At 38.3% G+C, this 21,287-nt stretch overlaps 1 non-coding gene and 1 pseudogene across 1 annotated transcript; one reads left to right on the top strand and one right to left on the bottom strand.

Moving 5' to 3' along the window:
* The first annotated feature begins 5,305 nt into the window (after positions 1-5,305).
* LOC122429629 lies at positions 5,306-21,080 on the top strand (annotated as a pseudogene).
* LOC122430182 lies at positions 12,800-12,905 on the bottom strand. Its single transcript, XR_006266262.1, has one exon. It is a non-coding gene; the product is annotated as a U6 spliceosomal RNA (small nuclear RNA).
* Positions 21,081-21,287: the final 207 nt, after the last annotated feature.

A 21,287-nucleotide genomic window follows, 5' to 3' on the forward strand; every position in this document is an offset into this window, starting at 1 on the left:
AAAGGAAATGTGAAACATGGAACTTTGGTTTCCTCTTCTCAGGGTGTCATGGGCAGCTTTGTGTTCCTAGCACCGATGTGCTGGCGTTGAGCACTTGCAGACATGGGAGCTCATTGTAGGCTCCATGTCCAGAGTTTTTACTGGGGCTCCATCACCAAGGCATGACTGATGGTCCATATAGCTGATCTCAGGCTCAAACATCTCTAGAGATTCAGCTGATACTGCATGACCAAATTCCCCATCCTGAATCACATCATTCTTGTGGCCCAAAGTTTTTATTCTAAATCACACTGCTGACATGTCTATCAGGCTTACCCAAGACCCTCACATAAAGAAAAGCACTATTTTCAGTGTCAACCTTTGACACTTTTAGTCACTCTTTGTCAGATGAATCAACCTAAGGGTTTAGAGAGGCGCTCCAAGGAAACAAGGGCAAAATCCAGATTTCCGTTTGGATGAGGCTGAGTCCTTCACAACACAGTCGGGTGGCTAGTTTTGCTTGACAAGTCTCCCTCGTTGTAACTTCACAATAAGAAAATGTGAAGTGACAAACATTGGTCAAGTATTTATCTTCTTCTGGTCTTTCTCTGAAATGTTTTTTTTTTTTTTGCATTATCTTCATTAATTCTTATGCAACTCCATGAGGTGGACGCTAGTTTGAATGGCATTATGGAGAGAAGCAAAATAATGCTTGTCTAAAGACTCAGGGCTAGTGAGTGATGGAGTGGGAGTATGTACAAGGGCTACAGGACTCCAAGGTTCATACTGAAAGCCACTATGTTGGAAAGATACCAATAATTATTTTTTTAGCGGTTTTAAGTTTTTTGGTTGCGTTGATGAGGGGCTATTTTTTTTTTTTTTTACCATTTTTATTTTTTGTTTGAGAGGCTGAGGGGCTAATTATCCACTGATAACTACTTAATTATTAATCCTTTTGCTTAAGTGATATTTAAGCATCAAAAAAGTCTCCATTTTGTCTTTCTCGGTAGATACTGCAAAGTTTTTTTTTTTCCCCTATGTAGACAACAACATATATAAATCAAATGTCATGAATCGTGACTAGCAAGCAGAGTATTGTTTGAGACAGAACTGGCAAATAAAACTGTATGATATTTAAAGTATACATGAGAATTTGATAGATGTATATATTATTTTTTAAATTTAGTTTTAATTGGAGTATAATTTCCTTAAAATGTGTTGTACAATGATGTGAGTCAGCCATAAGTGTACATATACCCCCTTCCTCTTGAGTCCCCCACTCGCACCCCGTCCCGCTTCTCCAGGTGGTCACACAGACGGGGTGAGCTTCCTGTCTCATACAGACACTGCCCGCCAGCTGTCTGTTAACATTTTACAGATGGTAATGTACTGTGTTTCAATGCGACTCTCTCAGCTCAACTTGCCCTCTCCTCCCCTTTGTGTCCACAGACATGTTCTCTGTCTGTGCCTCCTTTCGTGCCCTGAAAATAGGATAACCAGTGCCATTTTTCTGGATTCCATATATACATTAACATACAGTATTTGGTTTTCTCTTTGTGACTTACTTCACTCTACACAACAGGCTGTAGGTTCATCCACCTCAGCTCAAGTGACCCAAATTCGCTTCTTTTTAAGGTTAATTAAAATTCCGTTGTATAGATGTACCACAACATCTGTATCCATTCCTCTCTCAGTGCATGTCTACATTGCTTCCATGTCCTGGCTATTGTAAACACTGCTGCAGTGAATTTTGAGGTACACATGTCTTTTTGAATTATGGTTTTCTCAGGGTATATGCCCAATAGTAGAATTTCTAGGTCATATGGTAGTTTTGCTAGGACTTCCCTGATGGCTCAGCAGCTAAAGAATCTGCCTGCGATTCAGGAGAGATAGGCGATGTTTCAATCCCTGGGTCGGAAAACTTCTCTGGAGGAGGAAATGGCAACCCACTCCAGTATACTTGCCATTTCTACCTACCCCTCTGCCATAGTGCTGACCCTCATTTACATATGTATTAGAAAAGATTTTTCACTTTCTATTAACTTAAGTAACATAGCTATCATCTGACATGTTTACCTTTTATTTTTTGAAGAGAACACAGGTAAGTTCCACTCTCTTCAGTTCAGTTCATTTCAGTCACTCAGTCGTGTCCGACTCTTCGCGACCCCATGAAACACAGCGTGTCAGGCCTCCCTGTCCATCACAAACTCCCGGAGTTTACTCAAACTCAAGCCCATTGAGTCGGTGATGCGATCCAGCCATCTCATCCTCTGTGGTCCCCTTCTCCTCCTGCCCCCAATCCCTCCCAGCATCAGGGTCTTTTCCAATGAGTAACCTTGACCAGTCCACTCTCTCAGACAGCACCAATTATACAACACAATTTTATCAGTTATAGTCATCATGCTACACATTAGATCCTCAGACCTTATAATTCTCATATGTTAAAATGTATAAATTTTTCCAAATCTGTTCCTATTTTCTCCACTCTCCAAGCCCTGGCAATCACTTTCCTACTGCATTTCTGAGTTTCACATTTTTTTTTTTAGATTCCTTACATTTGAGATTATACTGTATCTGTCTTTCTCTAGCTTGTTTCACTTTGCATTAGGCCCTCCATGCTGCCACTAATGGAAAAATGTGTTTCTTTCTTAACGGCTAAATAAAACTCATATATATATATATATATATCACATCACATTGTTTTAATCTCTTCACCTGCTGACAGATACTTAGATTGTTCCTATAATAGGTTGTTTCTGGGCTACTGTGATGGAGGAGGAAATGGCAACCCACTCCAGTACTCTTGCCTAGAAAATCCCATGGACAGAGGAACCTGGTAGGCTGCAGTCCACGGGGTTGCTAAGAGTCGGACATGACTTCACTTTCACTTTCACTTTTCATTTTCATGCATTGGAGAAGGAGATGGCAACCCACTCTAGTGTTCTTGCCTGGAGAATCCCAGGGAAGGGGGAGCCTGGTGGGCTGCCATCTATGGGGTTGCACAGAGTCGAACACGACTAAATGACTTAGCAGCTGCAGCAGCAGCAGCAAGCTACTGTCAATATTGATGCAGTGAATATGGGAGTACAGATTTCTCTTTGAGATAATTATTTCATTTCCTTTAAATATATATTCAGAAATGAATATATATCCAGAAGTGTGAAATTTTGTGAGAAACTTCCTGAAGGTATTCCATAGGAATTGCACCAATATACATTCCTACCAATAATCCATTAAAACCTCCATTTTCTACACATCCTCAATCACACTGATTTCTTACTTTTTGATAAAAGCCATTTAAACAGGAGTGAGGTGGTATGTGTTGTACTTTTGATTTGCACTTCCCTGATAGTGATGTTGAGCATCTTGTCATATACTTCTTGGGCATTCTGTATGTCTTATTTGGGGGGAAAATTGTCTATGCTATTAAAAAATAGCATGCATTGTGTATACTGTATTTGAATATATAAAACTCAGGTACCTACCCATACACCAAAATAAATTACAGAAATACAAATAATTCCATTTATAATTGCATCAAAAATACGTAGAAATAAATTTAAGCACGGTGTTGAAAGATCTACATATGAAAATATTGAAGACACTCATGAAAGAAAGTTTAAAAGACACAAAAGAAAACATGTTTCATATTTATTGACTGGCAAGAAAACAGACACACAGATCAACAGAGCAGAACAACAAAGCCAGAAAGAAACGTATACCCATATATTGTCGGTTAGCTTATGAAAAAGGAGCCAAGACTATCCAGTGGAGAAAGGACAAGCTTTTCAAAAATGGCACTGGGAAAACTGGATAGTGCTAGGAAAAAATGAAACTGTGCCCCTATCTTTTACCATACACAGAAATCAACTAAAAAGGGATTAAAAAGTTGAATTTAAGACTTTAAGTGATTAAACCCATAGAAGAAAACATTGAGGTAATCTTCTTGCCATTGGTCTTCGCAATGAGTTTTTGGGTTTCACACTAAAAGCAAAGGCAACAACTGCAAAAACAAACAAGTGGGACCACATCAAAGTCCAAAGAAAGGAAAATCAACAAAATCAAATGGTAATTTACAGATTGACAGAAGATATTTCCAAACCATATATTTCACAAAGGCTTAATATTCAATAATACATGAAACATACAACTCAAGGAGCAAAAACAACAAATAATCCAAATTTTTATTGGAGCATAAGAAAAGTAAGAGTTTCAAAAAAAAAAAAAAAAAGAAAGAAAAGTAAGAGTTTCAAAAAAAAAAGAAAAGAAAGAAAAGTAAGAGTTTCAATAAATCTGAAGATTAGACTGTAGATGAGAGACACAGCAAGGTTTTTCTGCTAGAACCACAAAAGCCTATGCCTTCCTGGCATTACTTACTTCATTTCCATTCACTTGTTTGAAAATTACAGTTCACAGTGTACATTCTCCAGTCAATAGAAATCACTCCACAGTGAGCTATAATATGTACTAAGAACAGCCTCACTGGGGGAAAAAAACAAAGCAAAATTAATATTTGCATACTTACTAATGCGGCATATCAAAAGGAAGGTAATTTCCAGAGTTGACCACTCCATTGTTTTCTATATTTCTTTTCAAAATTGAGCCACCTAGTAACGAAAATTAGTTAAGATTCCTCAATAATATATCGACAGAAAATCAGTTTTAAATGGGAGCATTAATGGATTATAATTTGGGGGTTATTGATTACTAGTGTTGTAACTACAGTGCTTTTGATTCTCCACTGCATCAGGTTAATAATTTATCAGAATATTAATAGCAACATAGGGACACATACTACTTGAGTTATAGCGAATAGAGAAAGACATAGAATATATTAGGAAAGAAGTGAAAGTATGGGAAGTCAGCAATGATAGTAAAGGACAGTATTGCCTTGAGAGGAAGGAAGGTTCTCGAAGTTTCTTGAAACACCAAGAATGAGCCAGATGTGAGGAATTAGCTTAATTTGTAAACCACAAACTCTACCAGAAGAAATTTAAATTCATAAAAATATTACAATGCTAAAAGTCACAATTTAGACAGAGAATAGGGTAGGTTAGGGTACATAGACATTCAAAACTCTCCATTGCTTAATGCATCAGACACTCAAGGACCACCCTCACTGAAGTCTTTCTCTATTGCTCAACCTACAGGTACCAGCATGGAGAAAGAGATAGCTCTACTCCACAGGCAATTGAACCCTACTTTTATGGCCTTGTAGATTTCCTTAAGAAGCATTGGATGCAGCAGATTTCCTCCATACCATCCCATCCAGCTGACTCCCCACGGTCAACAGTACTCCTCACCCTGGGATCATTCTGCAATCTCCATGGCTCCAGCTCCCAGCTTCCATGGACACCGGTGGACTTACAACCCTGTCCGAGGTATGAAAGTCAGCAGAATGGCTTGTCTACGTGGTTCTCACTCTGTTCAGATGGTCACAGATTAGTTAGTTCACTCCCCAACAGCTTCAAATGACTCCCCCCATTCCACTGGACAGCCATGGATGCGGGGATCTCTCCCCTGCCCTTCAGCTCCCTCAGCCCCAGGTGCAGGCTGGTCTCACATGCTCTCCTCCTTCTTTCCCCTTCGTCCTCGTCCCTTCTTTCCTTTGTCCTACTGAGTTCTGTATGGATTCGGATATTCCTTCTCAGTAGTCATGGAGTCCTGCCAGTATTCACCTGGTCTTCTGTGAGAACTGCTGTGTCTTTAAACGTTCTTGATGCATCCACCTGATGGGCATGAGTTTGAGTAAACTCCAGGAGTTTGTGATGGACAGGGAGGCCTGGCGTGCTGCGATTCATGGGGTTGCAAAGAGTCGGACACGACTGAACGACTGAACTGAACTGAACTGATGCATCGGTGGAGAGAGGTGTACCCCACTTCCACCTACCCCTCCGCCATCTTGTCCACCCCCATTTGTGCATGTATTAGAAATGAGTTTCCCTTTCTATTAAGTAACATTGCCATCACCACACATGTTTAACTTTTTCTTTTTGAGGAGAACACAGGTAAGTTCCACTCTCTTCAGTTGAGTCAGTCATTCAGTGGTTTTTGACTCTTTGCGACCCCATGGACTGCGGCACACCAGGCTTCGCTGTCCATCTCCGACTTCTAGAGCTTACTCAAACTCATGTCCGTTGAGTCAGTATGCCACCCGATGATGTCCACTCTCTCAGAGATTTTTTTTTTTTTTTGAGATTCCTTACAATTGAGATCATATTGTATTTTTCTTTCTCTGACTTAGTTTACCTAGTGTAATGCCCTCCAGTTTCATCCATGTTGTCATAAATGGAGGGATTTCTTTATTTTTCTAATGGCTAAATAATATTTACCTATATATGTTACATCACATTGTTTTAACCCATTCACCTGTTGAAAGATACTCAGGTTGTTCCTATATCAAGGCTACTGTGAATAATGCTGCAATTAACATGGGGATACAGATCTCTCTTTGAGAAAATGATTTCATTTCCTTTGACTGTATATCCAGAAGTGGGATAATGGATCACATAACAGTTCTCTTTTAAATTTCTTGAGGAAACTCCATAGTATTTTTCCATGGGACTTGCACCGGTATACATCCCTACCAACAGTGCATAAGCACTCCTTTTTCTCCACATCCTCATCAAGATCTGTCATTTTTTATATTTTTGGTACTAGCCATTCAAACAGGTACGAGGTGATATCTCTTGTGCTTTTGATCTGCATTTCCTTTGATTATTAACGATGCTGAGCATCTTGTCATATACCTCTTGACCATCTATATGTCTTAATTGTGGGAAAATATCTATTCTTTAAAGATGTAGCATACATTATGTCTACTATATTCCAATATACAAAACTCTATTGTCTACCTATATATCAATAATGAACTATCAGAAAGTTGAATAAAGTAAACAAGCACATTTACTACTGCATCACAAAAAGATGAAACACTTAGAAATAAACTTAAGCAAGGTGTTGAAAGATTTTATACAAAACCTTTAAGATACTGATAATAGAATTTAAAAAGAGCTAAAGATATACAAAGTTAGGTTGTCTATTCAATGCGTTTCTTGTGGTAGGATTTGTATTACTGTAAATTTCCCTCTCAGAACTGCTTTTGTTGCATCCTATAGATTTTAGATCATCATGTTTTCATTATTCTTTTTTTCTAGGAGTGTTTTGATTTCCCTTATTTCTTCAGTAGCCTGTTTATTATTTAGTAGTGTGTTGTTGAATCTCCATTTCTTTGTGTTCTTTAAAGGTGTTTTTTTCTTTTCCCCTATAATCTATATCTAGTCTCATAGTGGTGTGGTCAGAGAAAATGCTTGATATAATTTCAATTTCCTTAAATTTACTGAGGTTTGATTTGTGACCCACAATGAGGAAAATGTTCCATGTGCACTTGAGAAGAAAGTGTATTCTATGTTTGTATGGAAAGTGCTGAAGACATCAGTTAGGTCTGTTTGCTCTAATACTTCCTTTCAGTCTTATGTTTCCTTAATGATTTTCTGTTTTGTTGATCTGCCCATTGGTACAGGTGCAGTGTTGACGTGGCCTACTATTACTGTGTTACTGTCAATTTCCTCTTTTGTGTCAGTTAGTGTTTACCTCATATATTGAGGTACTCCTATGTTGGCTGCATAAATATTTAAAATTGTTTTGTCTTTTTCTTGGACTGACCCTTGATCATTTGGTAGTGTCCTTTATCTCTTATAATAGTTTTTATTTTAAGGTCTATTTTTTCTGATATGAGAATTGCCAATCCGGCTTTCTTTTTATTTCTATTTACATGGAATATCTTTTTCCATCCTCTCACTTTCAGTCTGTATATGTCTCTAGGACTGAAGTGGGTCTCTTGTAGATAGCATATATATGGGTCTTGTTTTTGTATCCATTCATCCAGTCTGTGTCTTTTTTTAAGAATGGGAGAAAATAATAGCAAATAAAATAACTGATAAAGGATCGCTTTCCAAAATACAAGCAGCTCAAACAAGTCAGTCATCAAAAGCAAAGGCAAGAGCTGCAAAAATAAACTAGTGAGACCATATCAAACTCAAAACCTTGTGCATAGTAAAAGAAGCCATCAATAAAATTAAATGGAAACCTATGGAATGAAAAAAAAACTATTTGCAAATCACTTATTTGGCAAGTGCTTCATATCAAGTTTATATAAGAGACTCATGCAACTCAGTAGAAAAAAGAATCAAACAACTCAAATTATTAAATGAGCAATGGAAGAATAAGTGTTTTGAAAAACCTGAATATTAGACTGTTGATGAGAGACACTGTAAGTTTTTCCTTCCAGAACAAAAGCCTCTGTCTTCCTGGCATTGCTTTCTTTATTTCCAGTCACCTGTTTGGTGATTACAGTTCACAGTATACATCCTTCATTCAGTAGAAATCACCCTACACTGAGCTATGTGTGCTACGAATAGCCCTACTAACTATCAAAAACTAATAATTGCATACTTAATCTTGAGGCATCTAAAATCCAAGGTGATTTTCAGAATTTTCCACTCCATTATTTTCTACATTCTATTTCAAAATTGAAACACCTAGTAAGGAGTAAGTAGGGAACTTCAATAATACATGGGTAGAAAGTCATTAAAACATGGGTAGATAGTTAGCCCTACTATCAAAAACTAATAATTGCATACTTAATCTTGAAGCTTCTAAAATCCAAGGTGATTTTCAGAATTTTCTACTCCATTATTTTCTACATTCTATTTCAAAATTGAAACACCTAGTAAGGAGTAAGTAGGGGACCTCAATAATACATGGGTAGAAAGTCATTACTGGATTATAATTTGGAAGACTGTATTATTACTAATACTATTGTAATTTTATTCCCTTTAATTCTCTGGTATACTAGGTTGATATTTATTTAAAATAGTAATACAGCCACGATGGAGAACAGGGTGGAGATTCCTTAAAAAACTGGAAATATACTGCCATATGACTGAGCAATCCCAGTGCTGGGCATACACACCGAGGAAGCCAGAACTGAAAGAGACACGTGTATTCCAATGTTTATTGCAACACTGTTTATAATAAGCAGGACATGGAAGCAACCTAGATGCCCATCAGCAGATGAGTGGATGAGAAAGCTGTGGTACATATACACAATGGAATATTACTCCGCCATTAAAAAGAAAAGATTTGAATCAGTTCTAATGAGGTGGATGAAACTGGAGCCTATTATACAGAGTGAGGTAAGCCAGAAAGAAAAACACCAATGCAGTATACTAACTCATATATATTTATTTTAGAAAGATGGTAACGACAAACCTGTATGTGAGACAGCAAAAGACACACAGATGTGCAGAAGTCTTTTGGACTCTGTGGGAAAGGGCGAGGGTGGGCTGACTTGGGAGAATGACATTGAAACATGTATATTATCACATGTGACACGAATCACCAGTCCAGGTTCATTGCATGATCCAGGGTGCTTGGGGCTGATGCACAGGGATGACCCAGAAGGATGGGATGGGGAGGGAGATGGGAAGGGGTTTCAGGATGGGGAACACATGTACACCCATGGTGGATTCCTGTCAATGTATGGCAAAATCATTGTTCTTTGTTTCTCGGAATGTTTTGATTTCCCTTATTTCTTCAGTAGCCTGTTTATTATTTAGAAGTGTGTTGTTGAATCTCCATGTGCTTGTGTTCTTTAAATATTTTTTTTTCTATAATCTATATCTAGTCTCATAGTGTTGAGGTCAAAGAAAATGCTTGATATAATTTCAATTTCCTTAAATTTACTGAGGTTTGAATTGTGACCCAAGATGAGGAAAATGTTCCATGTGCACTTGAGAAGAAAGTGTACTCTGCATTTGGATGGAATGTGCTGAACATATCAATTAGGTCTGTTTGCTCTAATACTTCCTTTTAGTCTTATGTTTCCTTAATGATTTTCTGTTTTGTTGATCTGCCCATTTGTACAGGTGCGGTGTTGACATGGCCTACTATTATTGTGTTACTGTCAATTTCCCCTTTTGTGTCAGTTAGTGTTTACCTCATATATTGAGGTACTCCTATGTTGGCTGCATAAATATTTAAAATTGTTTTGTCTTTTTCTTGGACTGACCCTTGATCATTTGGTAGTGTCCTTCTTTATCTCTTATAACAGTGTTTATTTTAAGGTCTATTATTTTTTGATATGAGACTTACCAATCCAGCTTTTTTTAAATTTCCATTTACATGGAATATCTTTTTCCATCCTCTCACTTTCAGTCTGTATATGTCTCTAGGACTGAAGTGGGTCTCTTGTAGACAGCATATATATGGGTCTTGTTTTTGTATCCATTCAGCCAGTCTGTGTCTTTTTTTAAGAATGGGAGAAAATAATAGCAAATAAAACAACTGATAAAGGATTGCTTTCCAAAATACAAGCAGCTCAAACAAGTCAGTCATCAAAAGCAAAGGCAAGAGCTGCAAAAATAAACTAGTGAGACCACATCAAACTCAAAACTCAAAACTTTCTGCATAGCAAAAGAAGCCATCAATAAAAGTAAATGCAACTCATGGAATGAAAAATAAATTTGCAGATCACATATTTGGTAAGGGCTTGATATCAAGTTTACATAATAGACTCATGCAACTCAGTAGAAAAAAATTATCAAAGAACTCAAATTATTAAATGAGCGAACGAAGAGTGTTTTGAAAAATCTGAAGATTAGACTGTAGATGAGAGACACTGTAAGTTTTCCTTCTAGAACTAAAGGCTGTGTCTTCCTGGCATTGCTTTCTTTATTTCCAGTCACCTGTTTGGTGATTACAGTTCACAGTATACATCCTTCACTCAATAGCAACCACCCTACACTGAGCTATGTGTGCTACGAATAGCCCTACTAACTATCAAACACTAATAATTGCATACTTAATCTTGAGGCATCTAAAATCCAAGGTGATTTTTCAGAATTTTCCATTCCATTATTTTCTACATTCTATTTCAAAATTGAAACACCTAGTAAGGAGTAAGTAGGGAACCTCAATAATACATGGGTAGAAAGTCATTTAAAACTGGGAGCATTACTGGATTATAATTTGGGAGACTGTATTATTACTAATACTATTGTAATTTTATTCCCTTTAATTCTCTGGTACCAGGTTGATATTTATTTAAAATAGTAATACAGCCATGATGGAGAACAGGGTGGAGACGCCTTAAAAAACTGGAAATATACTGCCATATGACTGAGCAATCCCAGTGCTGGGCATACACATAGAAGGAAACCAGAATTGAAAGAGACACGTGTACCCCAATGTTCATTGCAGCACTATTTATAATAGGCAGGACATGGAAGCAACCTAGATGCCCATCAGCAGACGAATGGATGAGAAAGCTGTGGTACATATACACAATGGAATATTACTCAGCCATTAAAAAGAAAGGATTTGAATCAGTTCTAATGAGGTGGATGAAACTGGAGCCTATTATACAGAGTGAGGTAAGCCAGAAAGAAAAATACCAATGCAGTATACTAACTCATATATATTTATTTTAGAAAGATGGTAACGATAACCCTGTATGCGAGACAGCAAAAGACACACAGATGTGCAGAAGTCTTTTGGACTCTGTGGGAAAGGGCGAGGGTGGGCTGACTTGGGAGAATGACATTGAAACATGTATATTATCACATGTGACACGAATCACCAGTCCAGGTTCATTGCATGATCCAGGGTGCTTGGGGCTGATGCACAGGGATGACTCAGAAGGATGGGAAGGGGAGGGAGATGGGAGTGGAGTTCAGGATGGGGAACACATGTACACCCATGTCAGATTCATGTCAAGGTATGGCAAAACCAATACAATATTGTAAAGTAATTAGCCTCCAATTAAAATAAACAAAATAAAATAAAATTGTAATACCAAACAGTACTCAAGTTAGAGTAGATTGAGAAAGACAAAGTTATGAGGCAGTGAAATCACAGAAAATTAGCAATGGTATCAAAAGGAGGGCAGATTTGACTAGACAAAAGCAGAGTTCTGTAATTTTTTGGAGATAACACGAACAAGCCTGATGGGAGCCAACCAGCTTAAGCTGTATACCAGAAATTTCACCAGAAGGAAAATGAAGTTCATAAAATATGCTGATGCTGAACGCCAAAATCCAGACAGTAAGCGAATAAGGTATATGTAGATACTGAAAACTACTCAGAGAGGTAGACATGGAAGCAAATACACTAATGAACATCAGAAAAATCAAAGTACAAAAGGGTCTGAAAAATACATCATAAAGAGACTTGGTAGTCTGATCAAAAGAATAAGAGAATCAAATTAGACAACCAAAATAGAAAGACTTGTGCACATGATAGAACCAGAGAATGCTCAGGAGAGATATTTTCGGACCTAGTGGATCAGCAAACAGAAGCCTCTAGCATCAGGAACAGAAACCCTAGGCAGGACACATGAATGTGCGCTTCTGGAAACAGCCTCAGTTTCAAAGTTTGGGCACTATACCACCTAAAAGCAAACTCAGACAAGGATCATAGCTTGCTATGATGCTGAATCACAGATTATAATATTTGTTAGTTTACTTTTCTCATTCAACTATAAAGTTAATGAAGCACTAATCAATGATAATTGACACCTTCAGTTTCCATTCAGATCCTCTTTAGTCATACAATGGATATCTGAACCTGTTATATGATCCCCAATGACAGTTTTAATAATTAAATTTATTGGTCTTTAATTGAAGGGTAATTCCTTTACAATATTGTACTGCTTTTGGCCAAACATCAACATCAGTCAGCCATAGGTTTACCTATGTCCCCTCGCTCTTGAACCTCCTTCCCACCTTGCTTCCCATCGCACCCCTCGAAGTTGTTAGAGAAAAATATGGAAGGTTTCATACATTTGTGTGTCATCCTTGGGCAGGAGCCATGCTAATCTTCTCAGTGTTACTTCAATTTTTTTAATATATTTGCTACCAAAGCAAACACACAAATAGCACTTTAACAGGAAAAAAAAAAAAAAAAAACATTAGTCATCTAACAAAAAATGATCAATTACTTTAGGATAAACGGTATTCTGCTATATTTACTGCCTCTTATAAAAATGAATTTTATAAGGTCCAAAGTTCCACGTAGGAATTAAGCATATATTGATTCATAACACACGTATACATGCACAGAAATATATGCACAGAAATATATCTATGTTATACAAGTTGTTATTCTCCTTGCCTGTTACAATAAGCTCTCTATTTATTTTATTTTTTGAAGTTCTTTCTCCCTTTTTTAGGAAAGAGACTCTTTAATTTTTTCATTTTTTATTTTTTTACTTCACAATTTTGTAGTGGTTTTTGCCATATATTGACATGAATTAGCCATGGATTTACATGTGTTCCCCATCCTGATCCCCCTTTCTGCCTCCCTCCTCATCCCATCACTCGGGAGCTCTTTAGATGATGAGAGACATAGTCCTAAATTTCTCCAACTTATATGTCTTCTTTTTGAGAACCACTTCTTTGATTTTCACCACCTAATTTTAAATAAACATTTTATTCTTAGATACCATGCCCTTTAAACTAACTAAGATTAGAGAAAATGTAGGAAATGCTGATATCTTATCCTTCATTAATTACCACTCTTCTGGTAAATTGGAAAAAAGAATCATGTTCAGATCTCATTCAGGAGGATAAAATGCCTATTTTACCAGTTCTCTTGTCCAAACTCAGTTCTTGCTCACTTCAGTCTTAAATTCTGCTTACTTACAAAGGACGGACAGGAAAGGAATGTTAAAATCACGCTTGCAAGAGTCTATGATTTTATGCTTCTGTTGGCCAAAGGTAGGGCCAGGAATAATTTCTGAAATATTACACTACATCATGGAGGCATGAAGGTCTAGTTCTCCTATCAAAGAGAAGATGTTTGGAGATGGTTCGAAAACTCAGTCACATGGTTGTCAGGATGTGCTCCCGACCAGACAGATGGATTTTCTCCCTGAAACGTCACAGTCAGGAAAGGCCAGGCGTGTCTGCAGAGCCAGTGACGGGGGCCTGGGTGCTGAGCAGGTAAGATTCTTGGATGACCATCTGGAGATTTACCTGCCACTGTCTCGAAGAAACAAACATAATGAGAAGATTAAAGATGCATAAAAGTAGAAGAGCTGTCAAGTTGCCTAGAAGCAAGTCTAGCCAGGAGAACCAGGCCCCCACACTGATAATGTCAAAGACGTTAACAGTGAGTGTTTTATAGACAGAGCAGAACAAATGGATAAAACCAGTGTTCTAGGGTCACTGCTGCTTTGCAGTCAAAGACAAAATAATTTTTGCTTTAAGCTGAGTCATCATAGCTCCTGATGTGGTCCTGGTTACACACATGCAGACCGAGAGCCCACAGGCATGTGTGATGTGACATCAGGAAGTGAACAGATGACTGCGTTGGTGCCCAGTCACCTCCATCTGCTAATAACGGGACCTGGGGAAAATTATTTATCCTCTCCAAGGCATTGTATCTTCATTAACATAACTTGATGATCATAGTGAAGATGAACGCTATCTCACAAGGTTACTGTGAAACACAAAATTTAAGATGTTTTAAAGCTTTGGGGAAAGTATCAAAGACATGCATGGGATTACGAAGGTGAGTTAGCAGATCCAAGGTACAGTACCTTTTTCTCTTAGTATTCTCTCTGTACTCAATAGTAGCGATCAGTCAGTCATGTGTTTACTCTTACCCCAGCGTGATGGTAAACCACACAGATCAACTGTACACTTCTTGTCATTTCAGTGTCTAAAATTCAAGCACTAGTCAATGTAGAGTGAAAAAATAACACACTCCTAGAGGACCTGGCTGCTCAGAGTCTGCAGAGTCCCCACATTAAACTGTCTTAAAGAATGGCCTAAATACTCTGGCTCAGAACTCAGTTCCAAATGTTTGCAGAGCACAGAAGTACTTCAGGGACCAATACAAAAATGTAGGGAGTAACCTACTTCTCCAACTATCTATCTCTGCAAATATCATCATCCATCTAAATTCACACAGAAGGCACTCCTTCTTCCCCACCCCAGCTCCTACAGCACCAACTCCTGCTCAGAGCAACAGGGAAAGAGAAGGCTTCCCTCCACAGGATGGATTTGATACCCTCAGGTGACTAGATCATCTCAGAATGGCTCATGTTTTTAATTTGGCAGAGTCTTGCCTGCTCCTGCTGCTGGTCCTGTCAAATCTGCTCCTGTGCCAAGGCAACGTATGCCCGTCCTGCAGTCCTGACGTGTTTGGCATCACCCTGAAGTTCCTTAGAAAAGCGTTTAGCCATGCCTCCAGGCTGTCCCACGACATGCATAACCTTTCGACAATAATGTTCAATGAGTTTGTAAGTACTGTGGTGGTGGTGGTTTAGTTGCTAAGTCATGTCCGACTCCAGCGACCCCATGGACTCTAGCCCACAAGTATCCCAGAAGGTAATTTCCCGTATGTGACTGGGCCAAACTATCCTTTAAACAAGAGGGCTGCATCAGCCAATCTTGAAATAACACACCCTCTAGGTTAAAGATGCCGTCAGCTCATAAGATGTGGAAATCGAAGAAAGGATCAGTTTTGTGAAATCTCAAAGATTCCTAAGAAGTGCAATAACTTTTTCAATTTCCTTTCATTCATTTTCTTTTTTAAATTTCCAAAATAAATGATTTTGTATTTGTCAGCTAGGAATGCCATAAAAGAATACAATAGACTCAGTGGAATAAACAGCAGAAATTTGTTTCCTCACAGTTCTGGGGGCTAGAAGTCCCAGATCAGGGCACCAGCAAGGTGAGGTTCTGGTAAGAACTCTTTCTTCCCAGGATGGCTTCTCCGTGCGTCCTCACACAGGGTGGGGGTGGGGAAGACAGACAGAGGAAAGGACACACAGACACAGAGACAGAAGAGAAAATTCTCTGGCGTTTCGCTTCATGGAGACACTAAACTTATTGGAAGAGTGTTGCTCCCTAAGAGCTCATTTAACCTTAATGGGCTTTGCTGGTGGCTCAGATGGCAAAGAATCTGCCCGCAATGGCAAAGACCTGGGTTCTATCCCTGGGTCTGGAAGATTCCCTGAAGAAGGGATCGGCAAGCCACTCCAGTATTCTTGCCTGAGAAATCCCATGGACAGAGGAGTCTGGTGGGCTATAGACAATGGCGTGCCAAAAAGTCAGAACCCTTTTCAAAACAGTGTACTTTGGCAGTTCGGGCTCTAACACATGAATTTGAAGAACTTTCAGACCATAATACTACCTGACAGAAAGAAGTTTTAGGTGGGATTGGGGAAAAGGAAGCATGTTGACTTTCTGGTCCTTCAGTGTCTCTCTGGGCTTTCTTCTCCAGGCTCAGAGTAAATAGCCAATAAATGAGAACTGCTCTGCAGTGAACTGGGTGGATGGAACATGTTAAACAAAGCTGAATCCTGGTCATAATAACGAATACTGGTAGTTTTTTTAATGCTATAAATTATTGTTTTAAGATTTGCAGTGAATAAGTTTCGAGCTACAATAGAAGGGGAGTTTACAGTTGGAAACAGTTATTCTCTTTCTGATGAAGGTATTTGATATTTGTATGTTAATTCTTTTAGGACAATCAAGGAGCACACAGTAGAGCAGACAGCTAGTAAAAGGTGGTGCTAGAGGTGCCAGGGTCTAGCCCCAGCAGGATCCAGGGGTACCCTCAGGGTGAATGGCGTCAGCGAGTAAGAGAGAGAGACACACACAGACAATCAGACAGACAGACAGACAGACAGAGACCAGACTGGAGTGTGCAGCAGGGTCTGGCATCACTTTATTTTTTATCGTAGCTTTTATACCCTAAGTGGTACATTTCTAAGGGGAGGTAAAAGATAAGCGTACAAAGTTTAGTTTAACATCACATCAGTTTTGTCTTTCACGAAACCAGGGTGTTTTCTGCATACTTTCTTGTTCACGAGAGTCTTCTTTCATAGTGGATCTTTACACATTATCTTCTGGCCTTGGGGCCTATAACATTTTAAGACCTAGGAAAAGGCAAAACTGTTTTCCGTAGTCTATTCTTTATTGTTATATTTTGCCTTGAGTTTAGCAGAAAACAGAAAAGTTGCAGTCTCATGGTACAGCAGGTTGCAACATAGTAGAAATACAGTCCTGTCCACACAAATGTCAGCCTTTTTGCAAAAGTCCTCAGCTAAATTTATCTAAAAAGTTTACCACACAAAGACTCTGTGGCTCTGGTGAGGCAGCCTCTGTTTTAGCACTCTTGATTAAAATTAACAATTATCTTATTGTCTCAACACTAGGGTTAAACTCTTATTTTTTTTAAATCCTTAACTATATTAACAATCGTTTTTACTGCACAACCTCAGCACAATAACAGCAATCAAATGTTGATTCAATAACCATTTTTAGAATAACATTTTTTGTGTTCTCTAATAGGGCTTTCTCACCCCCCAGAGGGCTCTGTGCCTATAAGGGCCTTTTGTGATCAGGTTCTTTATGCTGTTTATGATTAAGGTATTGTGAGCAGTCATGTGCATTAGTATGTATTTACCAAACAAGCCAGAGTGCCAGCAAAAGGGTTTTTACTTGAAACGTTTCCTTCATTCCTGGTCCCTTCATAGGGAACCAGCGCCCAGGAGATTTATTAATTAGGGTTCTATGTTGGTCTTAATTTAGTGAAAGAGGAGCAGGAGAGCTCTGGGCAGGCAACGCAAAGATCCGCAACAGTACGAACAAGGACAACAGCAAGAGGGGGAGGATACAGGGTGGGGTAGAGGCTGGGGTCAACCTGGAGGGTCCCTTGTAGCCTGAACAGCCTTGCATTTCAGGTCTTCTCCTCATGACCTTATCATGGGTGGGATCTCCCATAATGGCTCCCGGCATAAAGATTTCTATTACATTCACGTAGTTCTTTGTGCTCACTAGTTTTTGTTTCATCCTCCATTTTTGACTGTCCATCTTTTTCCACCTCTTCCAAGTAATCTCTTCAAATGTTCATAACTTCCGCTAAAGATTAGATTTTCTCTATCAAAGTGCTAGCTAGATTTTTCTACTCTTATTATTCTTAGTCCATTGCTTAGTATTTCCTATAACTTTAGGCCATGTTTTTCTAACATACCAATTTTTCACCATAAACAACATTGTATTCTGCACCTGGGATGAACACTAAGTTTTTGGTGAGCATTTTCAGAGATAAGTCAGTCATTATTGCATTACTCCTTATAAGGGAATATATTGGCTCTAACCCACAGTATCCTTGAGATTAAATGGTTAAATATAGGTGTATGCATGCATTTTAAGTCACATCAGTTGTGTCCAACTCTTTGCAACCCTACTGACTGTAGCCCAAGAGGCTCCTCTGTCCATAGGGTTCACCAGGCGAGAGTCCAGGAGTGTGCTGCTGTACCCTCGTGCAAGGGATGCTCCTCACCAAGGGGTCAAACCTGGGCTTCTTATATCTCCTGCATTGGCAGGAATGTTCTTTACCATGACCATCACCTGGGAAGCAACAAGTATTGGTACAAGATTATCATATTTGTTTCAAATACTAAAAAAAAAAAAAATAATGATGATAAAATAGAGAAGGGAAAAGTTTGAACTTAGAAAAAGATGTAAAATCATTTTTATAGAGACAATATATAGAAAATGTAGGAAAAGACTGACTTGAAATTTTGTGATGCCCCCCCACGTTAAAAACTTACACATCTATAAAACATGTTAATGTTCTGGTAATGGGTTCATCTACTGAATGCCCAACAACCCTAACTAATTGCCTGATCACTTTCAGGATGAAAAGTATTCCCAGAGTACACCGGAGTATATCAGTGTCACCAATGACTGCCATACCAATTCCCTCCATGCTGCTGAAGAAAGAGAAAAAGCCCAACAGATGAACATGAGTCTTTCACCTGGGTTTTTTACCAGATCAAATGAGACAGAATGTAGCTTACCAGGCTTCAGAGTTTTAGAGGTAACAGAAACTGTACATGCAGAAAACGGTGGAAGAACTGTAAGCAATTGAAGAGAAATTATATGATGCAGTTAATGAAACATGAATGAAACCAAGGGATGACTAAAGATCTGTAGTAGCAAAATAAATAACAGATCTATAACTTGTCCATGCAGACAAATTTAGTTCAAACAGCGCATTATAAACAGGATTGCAGCTATGATTCTGTACAAAAACATGAAATGAATGGGAACTTCCATGTGTAAACTATAAGATTGCAAAATTCATGAATATGTAAGAAACACACCTCAGTTTTGAGTACTCCCTGTTACTAGTGACTCATATTTGGGAGTCCTATACTGTACCACTCGAGTCAGCGCGTCTGCCTTTCAAGGCTCTCCTGATTCTACTTCTACTTCAATGACACCTCCTTCATTCGTCATTCTCAGTGACTCCTCTGTCACCTTTTATTCTTAATTTGTAAGTCTTCCCCACAATGGCCTATAAAATATTGCTTTGCTTCTCATGGCTGCAACAATTGCCTCTGTTCTGAGGACAATAGAGTTTACAAATCAAACATCAATCATGTATGGAAGCTCCAAATTTTCACCATTATAATCTCTCCTTTCTGATTTCCTGCATTATCCTTCGTCCTAATGTTATTTAATATATTTTCACATGCATCCCCCCTTAAAATACTATCTTCTCTCTCTACAACTTTCTTAATGATATCAACATTCTTTTCTTCTGTTAAGCTCATTAATAATGAGGATGATGAAGTAAAGGAAAAGGTCAAAGAGGAGGAGGAGGAGGGATTTTTCAGTAAGCTTAAATTTAAAGTTTATTGAGAGTTACTACATGGCCATACGTTTTACTAAGCACTTTATGTGCATTGCTATATTTCATCCTACTCAGTTCTCTGTTCTTTTCCACTAAAACAGTTCATGGCTGTAAACAAATCAAGCATATTAACTAGAATTTCAGAGGAAAAAAGAAATTACTTCAAGTTATACATTAGAACTCATCAAAAGACTTAATTTCTAAAATAACCCAGATTTTCAATAATTCAGTGTAATGTGAACTAATAGCTTGCATTTTATAATTTTGCAAGTTTTATTACCTTCAAAAATATCTGCATACACAGAGGATAACCAAAAGTCTTTTAGGTCATCTGCTCTGAGCAAAGATCAAATGTTACAAAAACCATTGAATTATGATTATTTTGATGAGACTGTTTCTTACGTTTGCTTAGAATGAAGACCTTACTGCATGGATACTCATGTTACAGTACCTCTGGAATGGTCCTCTGTATGGTCTAGCCCATCATGACAGGCACTTTGAGAAAGACCTCTCAGATATTATCCTATCAAGTGCCAGAGAGAATTTTAAAAAATTAAACAAACTTAAAAGAATCTTAGAGAAGCGATTCAGCCAGGTGAGCATCCTGCAGAGGGCTTTCTTGCTTTGTTGATGACTCTGTAATGCATAAGGGGATTTGAAATATCTCATTTGGTAAGAAAAAGATTCATGCTAGACTGCTACTACATAAAGCAGGAGCCTAGTCATCCATAGTGATAGATTCTACTGTGAAGGAATCAGAATTTCACTGCAATTTTTGTCATGTGCAGCCTTCCCTGCATTGTACACAATTCCAAAAGCTTGCCTCTTCCTGGGCACAGGGGGTTGAAATATTTTCAAGAGTAAGAGAACTAGAGAACAGAATTTCCAAGCTCAGCATTTTCCTCAAAGTATCCCAGGACATCTGCTCTTGAAGTCCACTTGTCTTCTTTCTCTGTTCTCCTCAAATCAGAGGATGAGAATGGGAAGGAAGAAAAGAGAAAATTAAAACTAAACATGAGTTATGTTTCTACGTTTTAGATTCCTAATTGTTTTCTCATAGGCTGGCTCCAAATCCATAGAGTTTTATATTCGTATGTGTTCCCCAAATCTTGATTTGATAATGACAAGGGACAAAGTTAAACAAATATTAATAAAATGCATAAGAAGTCATTTTCTTTTGGGTATTCAGATTATTCTTCCAGTCAAGAGTGAAGTTGGACAAGGATCGCATGTACTGGCCAGGATCCCAATCCCTGAGGTCCAGTAATGAAAATAAGCGTCATTCGGTAATTTATAAACTCTTCCAGTGTCTGAGCCGGGATTCACGTAAAGTTGACATGTACACCAAGATCCTGGCATGCCGAAGCAGCGAAGAGTGCTAAATCCACATCCATCCCATCCAGCTCTCAGATGGTCCTAATGATCTTTCCCATAGCAAGTTTCTTTGAATTTTACAGCTTTTTCATACATGTTCTATGAAATGGGTCTCCTCTTCAAAAAATAAACACAGACTCTGTAGAGATGTCAAAATCTAAGATGGTAATTTGCTAACATTTCTTATTTTCATTTAATTGAAAATCAAAAGAAAA

The sequence above is a fragment of the Cervus canadensis genome, chromosome 28 (genome assembly GCF_019320065.1).
Source record: "Cervus canadensis isolate Bull #8, Minnesota chromosome 28, ASM1932006v1, whole genome shotgun sequence".
In the NCBI taxonomy this organism is placed as follows: Eukaryota; Metazoa; Chordata; class Mammalia; order Artiodactyla; family Cervidae; genus Cervus; species Cervus canadensis.